The following is a 16,743-nucleotide window of genomic DNA, read 5'->3' on the forward strand; positions in this document are numbered from 1 at the left end:
CGCTTTTGCCTTTGTGAATTTTTTCCACTGTTTTTGTCTTAGGTTTCATTGATTTCTTACTTTTATTTCCTTCTTTTCCTTCTTTTATTTCCTTCTTTCTTACCCAGGACTTACTATCCTCTTGTTTTTCTATCCTCTTACAGTAGAACTGTGGGTCACTGATTTCAGACCTTTTTTTTTTCAATTGTACTTTAAGTTCTGGGGTACATGTGCAGATCTTGCAGGATTGCTGCATAGGTACACACATGCCATGGTGGTTTGCTATCTCCATCCCCAGACCTTTCTTTATTAATCGAAACATTCAAGAACAGTGGCTCACACCTGTAATCCCAGCACTTGGAAGACTGAGGTGGGTGGATTACCTGAGGCCAGGAGTTTGAGACCAGCCTGGCCACATAGCGTAGTGAAACCCCATCTCTACCAAAATCGTAAAAAAATAGCTGGACGTGGTGGTGCATGCCTGTAGTCCCAGCTACTCAGGAGGCTGATGTATGAGAATCGCTTCAACACAGGAGGCAGAGGTTGCAGTGAGCCAAGATCGTGCCACTGCACTCCAGCGCAGATAACAGATTAAGACACTGTCTCCAAAAAAAAAAAGGAAAAAAAAGCATCCAAGCAGCAAACTCTCCTCTAAGCGCTGCTTTAGTTTTTTGTTGTTGTTTAAGAGACCGGGTCTCACTCTGCCACCCTAGCTGGAGTGCAGATGTACGATCATAGCTCACCGTACCCTCAAACTTCTAGGTTCAAACAATTCTCCCACCTCAGTCTCCGAAGTAGACAGGACCACACACAGGTGCCACCACACTCAGCTTTTTTTTATTTTTATTTTTTTGGTAGAGACAGTGTCTTACTATGCTGCCCTGGCTGGTCTTGAACTTCTGGCCTCAAGCCATCCTCCCTTCTCGGACTCCCAAAGTGCAGGGATTACAGGAATGAGCCACCACACTGGGCTGCTTTTCCTTTATCCCACAAAACTTGATACTTAAAAGTATTTTCTAATTTGCCTGTGATTTCTGCTTTGACAAATCAACTACATGTGCTAATTTCCAAAAGTTTGGAATTTTTCTAGAAATCATCTTACGGGTAAAAGAAAGTACTCTATGATTTCAGTCCCTAGCACATCTACTGAGCCTCTTCCACAGCCCAGCCTATGGTCTGCCTTGGTGAACATGACATATGGAGGTGAAAAGAAAGTAGAGTTTGGAAGTGCTGAGGGAAGGTCTACAAATATCACTCAGGTGAAGGCGGCAACCTACCGCAGTACTACCGAGATCATCTAGATCAGGGGTGGCCAATCTTCTGGCTTCCCTGGGCCACACTGGAAAAAGAATAATTGTCTTGGGGCACACATAAAATACACTAACACTAACAATGGCTGATGAGCTTAATTAACAACAACAAAAATCACATGTTATAATAAAGTTCACAAATTTGTGTGGCGGCACAGAGAGACTCCATCTCAAAAAAAAAAAAGTATCAGATGGCTGGACACAGTGGCTCACACCTGTATTCCCAGCACTTTGGGAGGCCAAGGTAGAAGGATTGCTTAAGGCCAGGACTTTAAGACCAGCGTGGGCAACATAGTGAGACCCCCATCTCTACAAACTAAAAAATAAATCACCTGGGTATGGTGGTATGTACCTGTGATTTCAGCTTCTGAGTGGGCTGAGGTGGGAACATCACTTGAGCCTGGAAGATTGAGCCTGCAGTGAGCCATGACTGCACCACTGCACTCCAGCCTGAGTGAGAGAGACTCCGTCTCAAATAAATAAAAAATAAAGTACCACAAGCAGAGTCCAAATACAAAAACAGAAAAATATGTGTATTTTATTTTATATGAAGGATAATATCCCTAATCTAGAAAATACTGCTATACACTGATACAGATCAACATCCCAATAGAAAACAGGTAAAGAAAATTAGAAGACATAGAAAAGAAAAGAAAAGAAAAGGTTCTCCAACTCATAAGAAAAATACAGAATTAAACCGTGCAAGGCTGACACCTTGGCAGAACTGGCAAATGCAAAGCTTGCTCCCGCTGTTAGCAATGTTTTTTCTGTTTGTTTGTTTGTTTGTTTTTTTAGGGTCTAAAATAACAGTTTATTGTTTAAAAAATTATTAAGAAATTCAAGAGAGTGACAGCAGAACATTAAAGCAAGCGTGGGCCCTCGTAAGTGTAGAACTCTCTGTGACTGCACAGGCCACTCACCCATGGCACTGGCCCCGCTACGAAGCCAGCCTTACCTGAACCTGAATTGTGGATTTGCCACTTACTAGCCATGCGGTCTTGGACAAGTCAGCTGTAAAATGGGAATAGTAACAGTCCCTACATCACTTTCTTAAGATTAAATATTATCTGAAAAACACTTACAGGCTCAGGGAGTGGACACTGGCACAACAGCTGAGGGACAACCTGGAAGTGTTGTCAAAATTATAAAAGTACATTCCTTTTGACCCAGTAGTTGCACTTGTGAACTTATCCTACAGTCACACTTGTCCACAAGCAATGTGACACGTGCAGCCAAGGCTAGTCACAGCAGGGTTTTCTAGTCACACTCTGAATGCCCATCAAGAAGGGACTGATTTTTAAAACCCTGGTATATTCATACATTGAAAGTCTTCAAATGAGGAAGGTCTTTACATAAGAATATGGAAAGATCTCAAAAATCTACTATTTAGTGAGAAAAGCAAAAACCCAACAGTGTGCAGAGAAGCAGGAGATATGGTCGGAGGAACCAGGTAGAGGGCTGGGGGGCAACTGTGCATTTTGGTATTTGAACCATATATCGTCTACCAAAAAAATCAGTATGTAATTTAAGCAATATATACAGGCAAAGTAATCTGATACTTAGTTCTATTTAATAACCATCCTCCTAAAGAGGGACATTATTTCTGCATCTTGGTGGAAGCATCATTCAGACGAACCTGGCTCCTCAGGCTTCCAGGATGAGGGGCGGTCACGTCGGAGAACTAAGTTTAGTCTTAACAGTGGCTATTTCTGGGCAGGAAAAGTTCAGTAATTTCTCCAAAATAACTTAAAAATTTATATATCTTCTCAAACAACATAAAGTGAAACAGAAGGAAAAACGAATCCACTTCACTTCTCTATCACAGGCAACTCAGTGACACAATTTTTCAGGTAATCTAAAATCTAGGTCAAAGTCTGGTCCCTAAAACGTAGCCTTCACCACTTCTTTGCAAAGAGTGCTGTAAACACAAATCACATCACAGCCTAAACACTGCCAAAATAAGTATCTTTTCTCACAATCCTAATGCCGCTCCCCCTCCCCGACCCCCAGCTCCTCTTCCCACCTTTTGCTCAGGTCCCATGGTCTCAGAAGGCATCCTTCCCCGCAGACCAGGTGAACTCCTGCACAAACATTCCCCTGGCACTCTGTGCTTCCTGTTCTAGAACTTTCGTGACAGGTACCTCTTAAATCTACCATGGCCAAAACAGAGCTCTCGATTCCCCCAACCCACCCCACTCAACCAAGTCAAAGTCTGGCTCCTGCCTTTGCCTTTCTTTTTCCCACCTCATTCCACAAACAGAAACTACCATCAAGTCTCATCCACCATCCCTACATAGCAAATTGAGTGAATCCATTTCTCTTTGTCCCACTGCCACCGCTGTTACCTCTTACCTGGACAACTACGCCTGCCTCCGAAAGGGTGTCCCATCTTCCATTCCCCCGCTCCCTCGCCCACCCCCACCCCTCCACATTCAACCTCTCTCCTACAGCCATAGAGATCTTTTAAAACATAAACCAGATAATTGTGAGGCAGGAGAATAGGGTCTGGAGGCAGGGAACCTAAGGCTGTTTCACTCCAACTTCCTAGAACTAAATTAGAAGGAAAACCCCAGAGGCTACTCCCTTCGACCTTTTTTTTTTTTAAACTTCTGGGGTACATGTGCAGAACATGTAGGTTTGTTACACAGGTATACATGTGCCATGGTGGTTTGCTGCACCCATCAACCCATCATCTACATTAGATATTTCTCCTAATGCTATCCCTCCCCACCAGGCCCTGGGCAGGTGTATGATGTTCCCTTCCCTGTGTCCATGTGTTTTCATTGTTCAACTCCTATTTATGAGTGAGAACATGTGGTGTTTGGTTTTCTGTTCTTCGGTTAGTTTGCTGAGAATGATGGTTTCCAGCTTCATCCACGTCCCTGCAAAGGAAACTAACTCATCCTTTTTTATGGCTGCATATTATTCCATGGTGTATATGTGCCACATACTCTTTATCCAGTCTTATTATTGATGGGCATCTGGGTTGGTTCCTAGTCTTTGTACTGTGAATAGTGCCACAATAAACATGTGTGTGCATGCATCTTTACAGTAATTTATAGGTATATACCCAGTAATAGGATTGCTGAGTCAAATGCTATTTCTTGTTTTAGATCACTGAGGAATCGCCACACTATCTTCCACAATGGTTGAACTAATTTACAATCCCACCAACAGTGTAAAAGCATTCCTATTTCTCCACATCCTCTCCAGCATCTGTTGTTTACTTTTTAATGAACACCATTCTAACTGGTATGAGATGGTATCTCATTGTAGTTTTGATTTGCATTTCTCTAATGAACAGTGATGTTGAGCATTTTTTCATGTCTGTTGGCTGCATGTCTTCTTCTGAGAAGTATCTGCTCATATCTTTTGCTCACTTTTTAATGGGTTCGGTTTTTTTCTTGTGAATTTGTTTAGTTCTTTGTAGATTCTGGATATTAGCTTTGTCAGATGGATAGATTGCAAAAACTTTCTCCCATTCTGCAGGCTGCCTGTTGACTCTGATGATAGTTTCTGTTGCTGTGCAGAAGCTCTTTAGTTTAATTAGATCCCATTTGTCAGTTTTGGCTTTTGTTGCCATTGCTTTTGGTGTTTTAGTCATGAAGTCTTTGCCCGTGACTGTGTCCTATATGGTATTGCCTAGGTTTTCTTCTAGGGTTTGTATGGTTTTAGTGCTTATGTTTAAGTCTTTAATCCATCTTGAGTTAATTTTTGTATAACGTATAAGGAAGGGATCCAGTTTCACCTTTCAGCATATGGCTAGCCAGTTTTCCCAACACCATTTTTTAAACAGGGAATCCTTTCCCCATGGCTTGTTTGCATCAGGTTTGTCAAAGATCAGATTGCTATAGATGTGTGGAATTATTTCTGAGGCCTCTGTTCTGTTCCGTTGGCCTACGTATCTCTCTTGGTACCAGTACTACGCTACTTTGGTTCCTGTAGCCTTGTAGTGTAGTTTGAAGTCAGGAAACACGATGACACCAGCTTTGTTCTTTTTGCCTAGGATTGTCTTAGCTACATGGGCTCTTTTTGGGTTCCCTATGAAATTTAAAGTTTTTTCCAATTCTGCGAAGGAAGTCAATGGTAGTTTGATGAGATAGCAATGAATCTATAAATTACTTTGGGCGGTATGGCCATTTTCATGACATTAATTCTACCTATCCATGAGCATGGAATGTTTTCAAGGAGAACTCCAAACAAAAGCTTAAGGAAATAAGAGAGGACACAAACAAATGGAAAAACATTCCCTTTTGACCTTTTTCTGCAGGCAGATGGGAAACTGGCTGTCCCCAGCAAATCGGACTGATTGACAGGCAGAGGCTTCCTTTGCAACTCTGTAACTTCATTCCATCCTCTGAATTGGTTTCTGTCTACAACCAATCAGACTGACTGTGGGTGGTGTCTTTGCTTGTACATAACTTTGGAACTCCACCGTGGCCTCCAACTGGTTGCTTTTTGCAACCAATCATGTTTGCACAGGAGTTTGACCTTTGTAACTTCACTTCAGCCTCTGGCTGGCTGCTGGCTGACATTTTATTTACATGAAGGCAGCATGAAGTTCTGCAACAGAATCTGCAGTAAACGTGTGTAGAAAACATGCAGAAAGCCTGTAAAAGAGTAACAGGCTTTCCGCAGGAGATCTGCTTATTCTGTTGCTACTTTCTGCCTCCAGTGTCAGAGTTGACCCATCCCAGTAATGTCAGGGGTAGAACTCCTCAGTTTAATCTTGAAATTCATCATTTAAATGTCATTACAGAAAAGCTAACATTCACAAATCGCATTGCTGATGCCAAAGCACTAACTATACTTTACGTCATTCTCCACATTTACTAAAAAACAAAACGCATGAAGGTCTCTCCCCTCCCAACTCTTTCTCTCAATCTTTCTCATTTATTAATGATTTTAAAGTAAGTGAACAGTTGTAGACAGATGAATCAGCATCTGCATTACAATGCTGGTATACAAAATAGAAGATAGTAAAGGTCACCTGTGTGGGCACTGAGGAGCACATGCCAACAGATAATGAAAGGCCAACTCGTTACTGGTAAACACAGACCGTCCTAAAGGCAGGGGGTTTCAGGGAAATTTCTTTTTAATGAAGCATCTATCATCCATATCCATACATGCATACAATGGCGACACTATACTCACAACATGAGTAGAGCAGATGTCATTCGGTTCAAAAGCCTGGCAAACGGTTTTATGCCTCATAAAGTTTTCATTTAAGTGGACTATGTAAAATAAATGCCACTCTCCTTTGTTACGAGGTCTGGGAGATCTAACCCACAGTTGCTTAACATCGCAATTTGGACAGAGCTTACAAAGCTGCTCTAGAAAATAACCTCCTTTCTCCTGCTAGACAGTTAAGTAACATTTCCAATGGGTTAAATGTGAGTAGCATTAAATTAGACAAATATCAGTCCACCGATTCAATGGCGATGCTTCCTCTACTGGAAAATAAATGAGTTATAATCTGAAAAATACATAAATAGATTTCTGAATCTACATGTGCTAGGCACTGGCAGAAATGCCATTACACACATGCACATCCCAGCCACCCTTCCTGTAATGCTGTCCTCTAAGGGAGGCAGTGGGTGTAAAGCAACAGCACAAATTCTAGTCTCAGAAAGAGCTGGGCTTGAGTCTCAGTCCAACACTCACTGGCAAAGCTGTCTACCCTTCAGTATCGACGTATTCCATTTCTCCTGCTTCCAGTAATAACGCATCAGGATTCAACTCCAGCAAAAATGGAGATATTAAACAATATTTGCCTCCTGAAGCAGCAGCAGATGACGAAAAGGACATGCATTCACCAAACACTGACAGTTCCTGCGGATATCTGCCACAATTTCCCCTGTTCAGCATCCCCTTTTTTTCTTTCTTTGGATAACAAGAATTCCTCTTCCTTCAAGAATGAGCCCAAACCTGACAGCCTGAGCCCCCAGAGAACATGTGACTGCACACCCCAACAAACAGCACTGCCCCAGGGGTGACAATGCGACCCAAAAAGGGCCCCTTGCACACCTCATATATGTCCATCCGGTTATCACGTCTTTGTTTCTAATTCCCAAACTTCTGAATACACTTGCCAGTCAATGTTTATAGAAAAAACTTTAATATTCAAAAGTACTCGACACAACATTTCACAAAAAGGTGTGCATATATACATAAAATCACAAGTTGCATTCTACACACAGTTGGTAAAAAGTCAGAACTGTGTACAGACATTTACGAAGCACTTCCTTCATGATGGTGGCATTAAGAGACTCCGTTTGGCCGGGCGCAGTGACTCACGCCTGTAATCCCAGCACTTTGGGAGGCCGAGGCAGGTGGATCACGAGGTCAAGAGATCGAGACCATCCTGGTCAACATGGTGAAACCCCATCTCTACTAAAAATACAAAAAATTAGCTGGGCATGGTGGTGCACGCCTGTAATCCCGGCTACTCTGGACGCTGAGGCAGGAGAATTGCCTGAACCCAGGAGGCGGAGGTTGTGGTGAGCCGAGATCGCGCCATTGCACTCCAGCCTGGGTAACAAGAGCGACACTCTGTCTCAAAAAAAAAAAAGAGAGACTCCATGTTCCCACATACAAAGCCAACTGTTTGCTGACAATTATACTAACTGTATGGCAATCAGAAAGAAATATTTTAAGCAGTGTACATCCTAACATGATAATCCGTTACATATACACGTGCTTCACCAAGTTTGGGTTTTTCTTTTTTAATTAAACCTTTTTATTTTGAGATAACTGTAGATGGACATGCAGTTTATAAAACACAAGAGAGATTCTGTGTACCCTTTACCCAGTTTTCCCCAGTGGAGACCCTGTAAAACTATAGCATTTGACAACCCAGATGCTGGCAGTGACACCACGTGCACATCTTACACAGGTTTCCCAGGTTACCTTGTGCCTTTACTCATGAGTAGCTGTGTGCGTGTCTTTAGCTCTATGTGATTCAATCATGGTGAGTTCACAGTCCCCCTCTCACAGGTAGGATCCAGAACAGTTCAGCACCTCCAGATCCCACATAGCGCTTTATAGGTACACCCACCTATCAGTGAAGCATCCTTCCTCAATCCCTGACCACCACTAATCTGTTCTCCATTTCTATAATTTTGTCATTTCAGGAATGTCATGTAATGGAATGATACATTATTTAACCTTTGGGGATTGACTGGCTTTCTTTTTTTTCCACTCTGCTGTAATTACCATGAGATTTTCCCAAGTTACAGTTTGTACCAAGAGTTGTTCCTTTTTATTGCTGAACAGCATTCTAGTTTGATTCTATTTTAAGACACTGCCGGGCGCGGTGGCTCACGCCCGTAATCCCAGCACTTTGGGAGGCCGAGGCGGGTGGATCACAAGGTAAGGAGATCGAGACCATCCTGGTCAAAACACCATCTCTACTAAAAATACAAAAAAATTAGCTGGGCATGGTGGCACGTGCCTGTAATCCCAGCTACTCGGGAGGCTGAGGCAGGAGAATTGCCTGAACCCAGGAGGCAGAGGTTGCGGTGAGCCAAGATCACGCCATTGCACTCCAGCCTGGGTAACAAGAGCGAAACTCCGTCTCAAAAAAAAATGACATTGATTGGGGTTTGGGGTAGACATGTAACATTTTATAATGTCCCCATTTTTAAAAAGGAAATCGACTCTCAGTCACTTTTTTGCACTGAATGTCGATGATTTTCAGAAATAGATTACTGATATTAAATGAAGAAGCCTGTATAGAATTCTAGAAAACAATGATATGAACCCTGTCTGGGGGGGGGGGGGTCTCTCACCAAAGTCACAGAGAACCAGATAAGCCTGAAGTGACCGAAAGACAACGATGCCACCAATCACTAGACTTATTCAACAACTACTACCAGCAAACACCATTCTATGGAAGAGGCTGGCAAACTTTTCCGTAAAGGGCAGTTAGTAAACAGGCTTTGCAGGCCAAACAGTCTCCATCACAACTACTCAGCTCTGCCACTGTGGCATAAAGGCAGCCATAGACAGTATCTAAACAAGCTTGGCTGTGTTCCAATAAAACTTTATTTACAAAAAGCAGCAGTGGGCTGGATTTAGACCATGAGCCATAGTTTGTTAGCACATGTTCTAGGTGATTTGCATCAAGTGATGACCAGGACAAACTCCAGGGCCTTACGGGGCTACTTCTACATTCTAGCAACAAACAATAAACAAGAAAGCAACTAAGATTTGTATAATGTTCAGTAGTACTTAAGTCTAATTAAACAAATGAATAAAAGTAAAAAGATACAGGCTTAGAGGAAACACTACTGAACATAAAGTGCTGGGAAGGTCTCTCAGTAGAAGTGACAGATATTTCAGCAGAGACCTAAAAGAGCTAGCCACACAAAGATCTAAGAAGGTTCCATGCAGAAAGATAACGGGTGTAAAGATTCAGGACAGAACAAACTTGGGGTGTTCAAAGTATAACAGTAAGACCAAGTGGAACTAATGAGCAGGCGTAAAAGTAGTAAGAATAAGATGAGGTCGTCAGTCAGAAGCCAGGACACGACAAGTGCTGGATTTGCTTCTAGGTTGCAACAAGAAGGCACTGGACAGTTTATTTAAGCAAGAAGTGACAAGAGTTACAGTAATTTTTAAAAGGTCACTCTGTCTACTGTGTGATAATTCAGAGGGCAAGAGGAGAGACAGAAAGATGAGTGAGAAAGTTCTGGCAGTGGCAATGAAGCATGTCTATGGCAGAAGAGGTGTGCAGGAGGTGCATGTGGAACACATTCTGAAGATGAGGCTCATGAGTATAAGTGGGTGAGCATGAAAGAAAATCAGGACTCAGGTTCCAGCCCTCAGCAAATGGGTAAATGGTGATGCCAGTTTCTAAACGATAAACACTGGTGGGGCAATGGCAGGTTTTATGCACGGGGGAAATCAAATGTTTGGATGCAGCCTTGACACGTTTCAGATGCCAATTAGGAGCACATAATAGAAGGCTGTAATGTAAATCTGGAGCCTCAGCAAGAGGTCAAGGCCAGAGACATAAATGTGGAAATCATCAATTCAGAAGAGGTATTTAAAGCTGTGGTATGAGGTGAGATCACCCAGAGAACCAGTAATAATGGAGAAGAGTGGTCTGAGGACCAGCTGGAGGCCATGCCAACCCTGAGCAGGCAAGAACAGGAGCCAACACAGGAAGCAGGAAACCTGCCTTACAACAAAGCCAGCACGGGAGACAAACGAGACAAAGATGAGACAGATATGACATCTTTCAGCCCCCGGGATTCACTGTGCCTTCATCCAGTGACCCTAGGATTGTTCGGTTGTATAAGCCAATAAATTCCTTTATGTGCATAAACCATCTGAAGTGGACTTCTGTCACTTAGATTCAGAAGAATCATGACTAAAATAATACTTATCACATACCAGATTTATCTTGCTAAGGATCTAATAACAAACAACACTAAATCCTCCGCCACAGGGAGCTCACAGTCTAATGGACAATTAAATGTGCTAAGTGCCATCCAAGTGGAATGCATGGCTGTTGTGAGCGAACAAAAGAGGGGCAACAGATTCAGACTGCAAGAGGATGGACAATTATGTCATCTTCCTAATATCTTTATACTTAAGCTGATAATAAAATGCATATGCATAAGGCAAGAGACATTCCTAGCGCATACGAAATAAATCAACTAGATAACCCAAATATTAACAAAAAAGAAGGCTTTGCTCACAGTTAAAACTTCATTTTTGTAGCGAAACTGAGTAAAAGTTCAATGGATTAATAAAAGTTTAGGCTGGGGTCAGTGGCTTACGCCTATAATTCCAGCACTTTGGGAGGCCAATGTGGGCAGATCACCTGAGGTCAGGAGTTGAAGATCAGCCTGGCCAACATGATGAAAACTCAACTCTACTAAAAATATAAAAAATTAGCCAGGCATGGTGGTGTGCCTGTAGTCCTGGCTACTGGGAGGGCTGAGACGGGAGAAGCACTTGAACCCGGGAGGTGGAGGTTGCAGTGAGCTGAGATCGTACCACTGCAATCCAGCCTAGGCAACAAAGTGAGACTCTATCTCAAAAAAAAAAAGTTTATGCCAAAAGAGGCTAAAACGGAAAGAGTTCATGCCTCACCTTTGAAATGCAGACTCCTCTCTGAAAACTGATAATTTTCATAACACATGACATGGTATTACTAAAAAAGGAACAGGCCGATGAGTTCAGCATCGCTTGCAATCCCATCTCTGCTATGTGCTAGTCATGTGACCTTGGTCAAGCTGGTTTACTCTGTTTAACCTTCCTATGCACACAGTGGTAAAACACAATTCGCAGGATGGCAGCAATGTGAAAATGAGATGACACAAAGCAACCAACACATCACAGGATCAGCATGAGGCAGTCCTGCCTCTTCCTCTACTGTGTAATTCTGCACCGACTGACCTAACCTACTACTGCACATTTACTGGGCTTTCAGATTTAGATGAACTCAAAATAGAACCCTTGGATTCATCCAGGGTTATCTAAGAGCATGAAAACATCTTTCACACCTACAAACAAAAGAACAGACATTTTTAGAAAGACATGAACCCAATAATACAAACCAAGTAGTGCCAAAGACTTTCTCGCCTACACTTTCCTGTGTCTCTAGTATACTCAAATTAAAAAACCCAAAGTTAGTGGAATCACATTTGCCCTTTTCTAAGAAACAAGCAAAGGAAGGAAAGAAAACACAACGGAACCATGAAATCTAAGACCATGTAGTTTTGTACTATTTGCCACATAGCGCATAAAATGCAGGGGAGAGAAAAGGCAGAAAGTGCGTTTTCTCCAATTTCCAGGGATGAGGTTACATTTAACAGCAAAAACAACAATTTTGTCTGAAGCCTCTGGATATTCTGTGATCTCACTGTTTGCTACAAAACGCAGAGTTCCTCTCACTACAAAATCAAGGTATGCTGCAGAAGTGATCTTTTGGCCACTACATCCATCCTTTGTTCCTTTCTTAATTCCTTCCAGTGGACTCTGATAACTTTAACTTAAGCTATTAAGAGATTTTATATTTTGCCCTTTATGACCTTTTGCCCTTTATTCCAAGCTGCTAAATAAATAACTGCAGATGATTAAAATACAGACACAAGGTACTAAACAAATAAAACAGAACTCAGCTTCAGAAAATGTCTATAAGCAAGCAGACTCTAATGGCTGATCCTGTCATGTTATAGTCACATACAAAGGGAGAAGTTTTCTAAGTCAAACACAGCATATTAATGTACCAACTTCTGTTTGTTTGCAAATTATAACTGAAATACAAGTGAATAATCAGAAAAATAAATAATCTTAAAATTAGGTATAATTTCAACAGAATGATAAAAGATTACCCTGAAATAAACCAAAACTGAAAAAGCTCACACCTCACCTATGAATGCAAGTGGGATTACATGCAGCTCCGGGATTACTCCCTGGAGAAATCTGTGCCCTAATCACACCCTAACCATTATGTGCAAAACATATGTCAAAATAGATTTAAAAAAACAACAACAAAATTTGTGATAAATTTTATACCGAATGCATCAAGAAGGCATAACAATCAACGAACATACGTGTCTGTCTATATGTGTGTGTACTTAACAGAGCCTGAAAAGAGGGGAAGAAAAACCTGACAGACTGAAGGAAAAAAATGGACAATAATTCACTTTCAATAACGAAGAGAACAGCTAGAACAGAAGATCAGCAAGGAAACAAGATTTAAACAACACAACCAACCAACTAGCCAACCAGACCTAATAGGTATCTACAGAGCATGCCACCAAAACCAGCAGCATACGAGCTCTTCTCAAGTGTACATGAAACATTCTCTATGATAGACCATCTGTCAGGCCATAAAACAAGCCTCAGTAATCTCAAAAAGAATGAAATCATATAAACTGTGTTCTCTGGCCACATGGAATAAAATCAGAAATCCGTAACAAAAGGAAATTTAAGAAATATACAAACATGTGGAAATTAAACAAACTCCCAAATAACCAATGGGTCATAAGGGAAATTGGACTATAATTTGAAATAAATAAAAATAAAAGCACAAACATCAAAATTTATAGAATACTAAATTATGGGATGCTACAGCAGTTCCTACCAGGAAATGTGTAGATGTTCATGTCTATGTAAAAAAGACAGAAGATCTCATATGAATAACCTAACCTCCCACCTTAAGAAACGAGAAAAAGAAGAGCAAACCAAACCCAAAGCAAGTAGAAAAAATATAATAAAGATTAAAGACAAAATAAATGAAATAGAGAATATAAAACTAGTAAAGAAAATCAACAAAACCAAAAGTTCATTCTCTGCAAAGAGCAAAAACCCTAACGAACCTTTAGCTATAGCGAAGAAGAAAACAGAAAAGACTGAAATTACTAAAACCAGGAATGAAGAGGGGACATTCCTATCAACCTAAATAAAAAACTGCCTGAGAGTTTTCTACTATGAACAATTTGTGCCAACAAATGAGATACCCTAGACCAGTGGTCCCCAACCTTTTCGGCACCAGGGACTGGTTTCATGAAAGACAATTTTTCTACAGACAGGGGTGGGAGATGGTTTCAGGATGAAACTGTTCCACCTCAGATCATCAGGCGTTGGTTATAATCGATTCTCATAAGGAGTGTGTGACCTAGATTCCTCAAATGCACAGTTCACAATAGGGTTTGTGCTCCTATGAGAATCAAACGTGGCTGATGACCTGACAAGAGGTGGAGCCCTGCGGAAATGTTCGTTTGACTGCTGCTCACCTTGTGCTGTGTGGGCCTATTCCTAATAGGCCACGGACAGGTGCCAGTCCACAGGTCCGGGGCTGGAGGACCCCTGGCCTACACCAAACGGACAAATTTCTAGAAACAAACAAACTACCAAAACTGACCCAAGAAGACAACAATCTGAAGAGACCTGTAACAAGTAGAGATGGAATTAGTAACCAAAACTCTTTCCATGTAGAAAGCCCCACACCAGATGGTGTTTAATGAACTCTACCACATATTTAAAGGTGAATACCAATCCTTCACAATCTTGCAAAAGCAAAACAAAACAAAACCTCATCATGTAAAGTCAGTATTTACCTGATACCAAAATCAGAAAATCAGAAAAAAAAAAAACTACAAACCAATATGCCTTATGAATACAAATGCAAAAATCCCCAACAAAATATTAACCGAATCTAGCAACATATAAAAAGGATTATACACTATGAACAAGCAGGATTTATTTCAGGAATGCAAAGTTGATTTAAAGTATAAAAATAACTGTTGGACAAAATAGTAAGAGACTAAAAGACAAAGTCAAATGAGCATGTCAACAGACACAAAATACATTTGATAAAATAGACTTTCCTAATAAAAACATTCAACAAGTAAAAGAAAATCAGTACAAGTAGAAAAAAAGTTTCTCATCCTGAACAAGGGTTTCTATGAAAACCCCACAGGCAGTAACACACTGAAAAACTGAACACTTCCCCACTAAACTCTTTTTTTTTTGAGACGGAGTTTTGCTCTTGTTACCCAGGCTGGAGTGCAATGGTGCGATCTCGGCTCACCGCAACCTCCGCCTCCTGGGTTCAGGCAATTCTCCTGCCTCAGCCTCCTAAGTAGCTGGGATTACAGGCACGCGCCACCATACCCAGCTAATTTTTTGTATTTTTAGTAGAGACGGGGTTTCACCATGTTGACCAGGATGGTCTCGATCTCTTGACCTCGTGATCCACCCGCCTCGGCCTCCCAGAGTGCTGGGATTACGGGCGTGAGCCACCGCGCCTGGCCCCACTAAACTCTTAAATTAAACACAGATGTCTGCTCTCAGCAATTCTATTCAACACTGTATTGGAATTTCCAGTCAGGGCAACTAGGCAAGGAAAAGAAAGAAAAAGTAACCCAGCCGGAAAGAAAAAAGTATTATCTCCTTGCAGATGGCATGGTCCTGTACAGAGAAAATCCTAAGAATCACACACACACACACACACAAATACTAAACTATAAATAAGTTGAGCGAGAAAGACTGCAGAATACAAGATTAATAGACAAAAATCAGTGGCATTTCTACACATTAACAATGAATAATCCAAAAATGAAAGAAAACAATTCCATTTGCAATAGCATCAAGAAGAATGAAACACTTAGAATAAACTGAACTAAATACATGCAATACTTACAGACTAAAACTACAAACCATAACTGAAGAAAATTTACAAGGCCTAAATAAATAGATGACTATCCTCTATTCAAGGACTGGAACACTTAATAGAGGTAAGACAGCAATATCCCCCCAAATCGGTCTACAGATTCACACAATTCTTATCAAAATTCTAGCTGGTTTTTTTTTTTTTTTAACGAATTGAAAAGTTGATCCTAAAATTAATATGGAAACACAAGGGATCCGGGACAAAAAAAAAAAAAACTGAAAAAAACAAAGTTGAAAGACTCACACTTCCTGATTTCAAATTTTACTATAAAATTACAGTACTCAAGATACTGTGGTATTGGTGGAGAAAACAGACAAGAAAAAAAACAAAACACTGAACAGAGCCTCAGGGACTTGCAACACAACAGAAGTCTAACACGTGTATGTTCAGAGTACAGGGGAACAGCTCCACATAGAGCCCTGGTGACCCTGGCCATATCCATATATACCATGCATGCCAGAGCCTGAACAGAGGCTAATCTGAGTCTTGCATGAATACCTTGTAATCCTCCTGGAACACCAGACGGGAGGCCTGAGGCTTCTGGAGCTGTCTCCTTTTTGCTCTTCTGTCTCCTAGGGGAGGCTGTCGTGAGACAGGTTCTGATGAGTTTGCGCTAATGAGGTACAGAGCTTTCTGCCCTGCCCCTTTCAGCATATAAAGCATCTTTAAGCAGTCAAGAAGGGCTCCTCAAGAATGGAGTATCTCACAATTCACATCCTAATCATCCACGTCCTTGTGGTGTCTGGGACAAGAATCGGGAGGAGCTAGCCCCTTTGGCTTCTTCTTTCCTGTCTATATAAGTAACAAACTGTCTAAACCTAAAAGTGGATTGTTGTATCTTGTATAATTTTCACTATCCCAACAGTTGAGCCACAGCCCTGGCCCTGCCGTGGACTGTGTGTGGACCTAAAACATGGAGTCCCAGAAGAAGTGTAGAGAGAACAAGGGCCTGAAAAAAATATTCAAATAAATAACAACTAAAACTTCCCCAATTTGGCAAAAGACATAAACCTACTGATTGAAGAAGTTGAGGCAACCCCAAAGAGTAAACCCAAAAAAATCTACGCCAATACCATAATTAACCTCTGAAAAGACAACGAAACATCTTGAAAGCAATCAGAGAGAAATAATACATTATGTATGAGGGGTGCAGTGTATTATGTATGGGGGGGAGCAATTTAAATGGCAGTGACTATCTCATCTGCACAGATGCTCACACCAACCTGTGATCTAATGAACTCTCTACTGCAGCCACAACAG

At 41.3% G+C, this 16,743-nt stretch overlaps 1 protein-coding gene across 6 annotated transcripts in view; it reads right to left on the reverse strand.

Moving 5' to 3' along the window:
- ATXN10 (ataxin 10) overlaps positions 1 to 16,743 on the reverse strand; it is a 174,567-nt gene that overhangs the window by 129,385 nt on the left and 28,439 nt on the right. The window lies entirely within an intron of this gene.

The sequence above is a fragment of the Callithrix jacchus genome, chromosome 1 (assembly GCF_049354715.1).
Source record: "Callithrix jacchus isolate 240 chromosome 1, calJac240_pri, whole genome shotgun sequence".
NCBI classification, from domain to species: domain Eukaryota; kingdom Metazoa; phylum Chordata; class Mammalia; order Primates; family Cebidae; genus Callithrix; species Callithrix jacchus.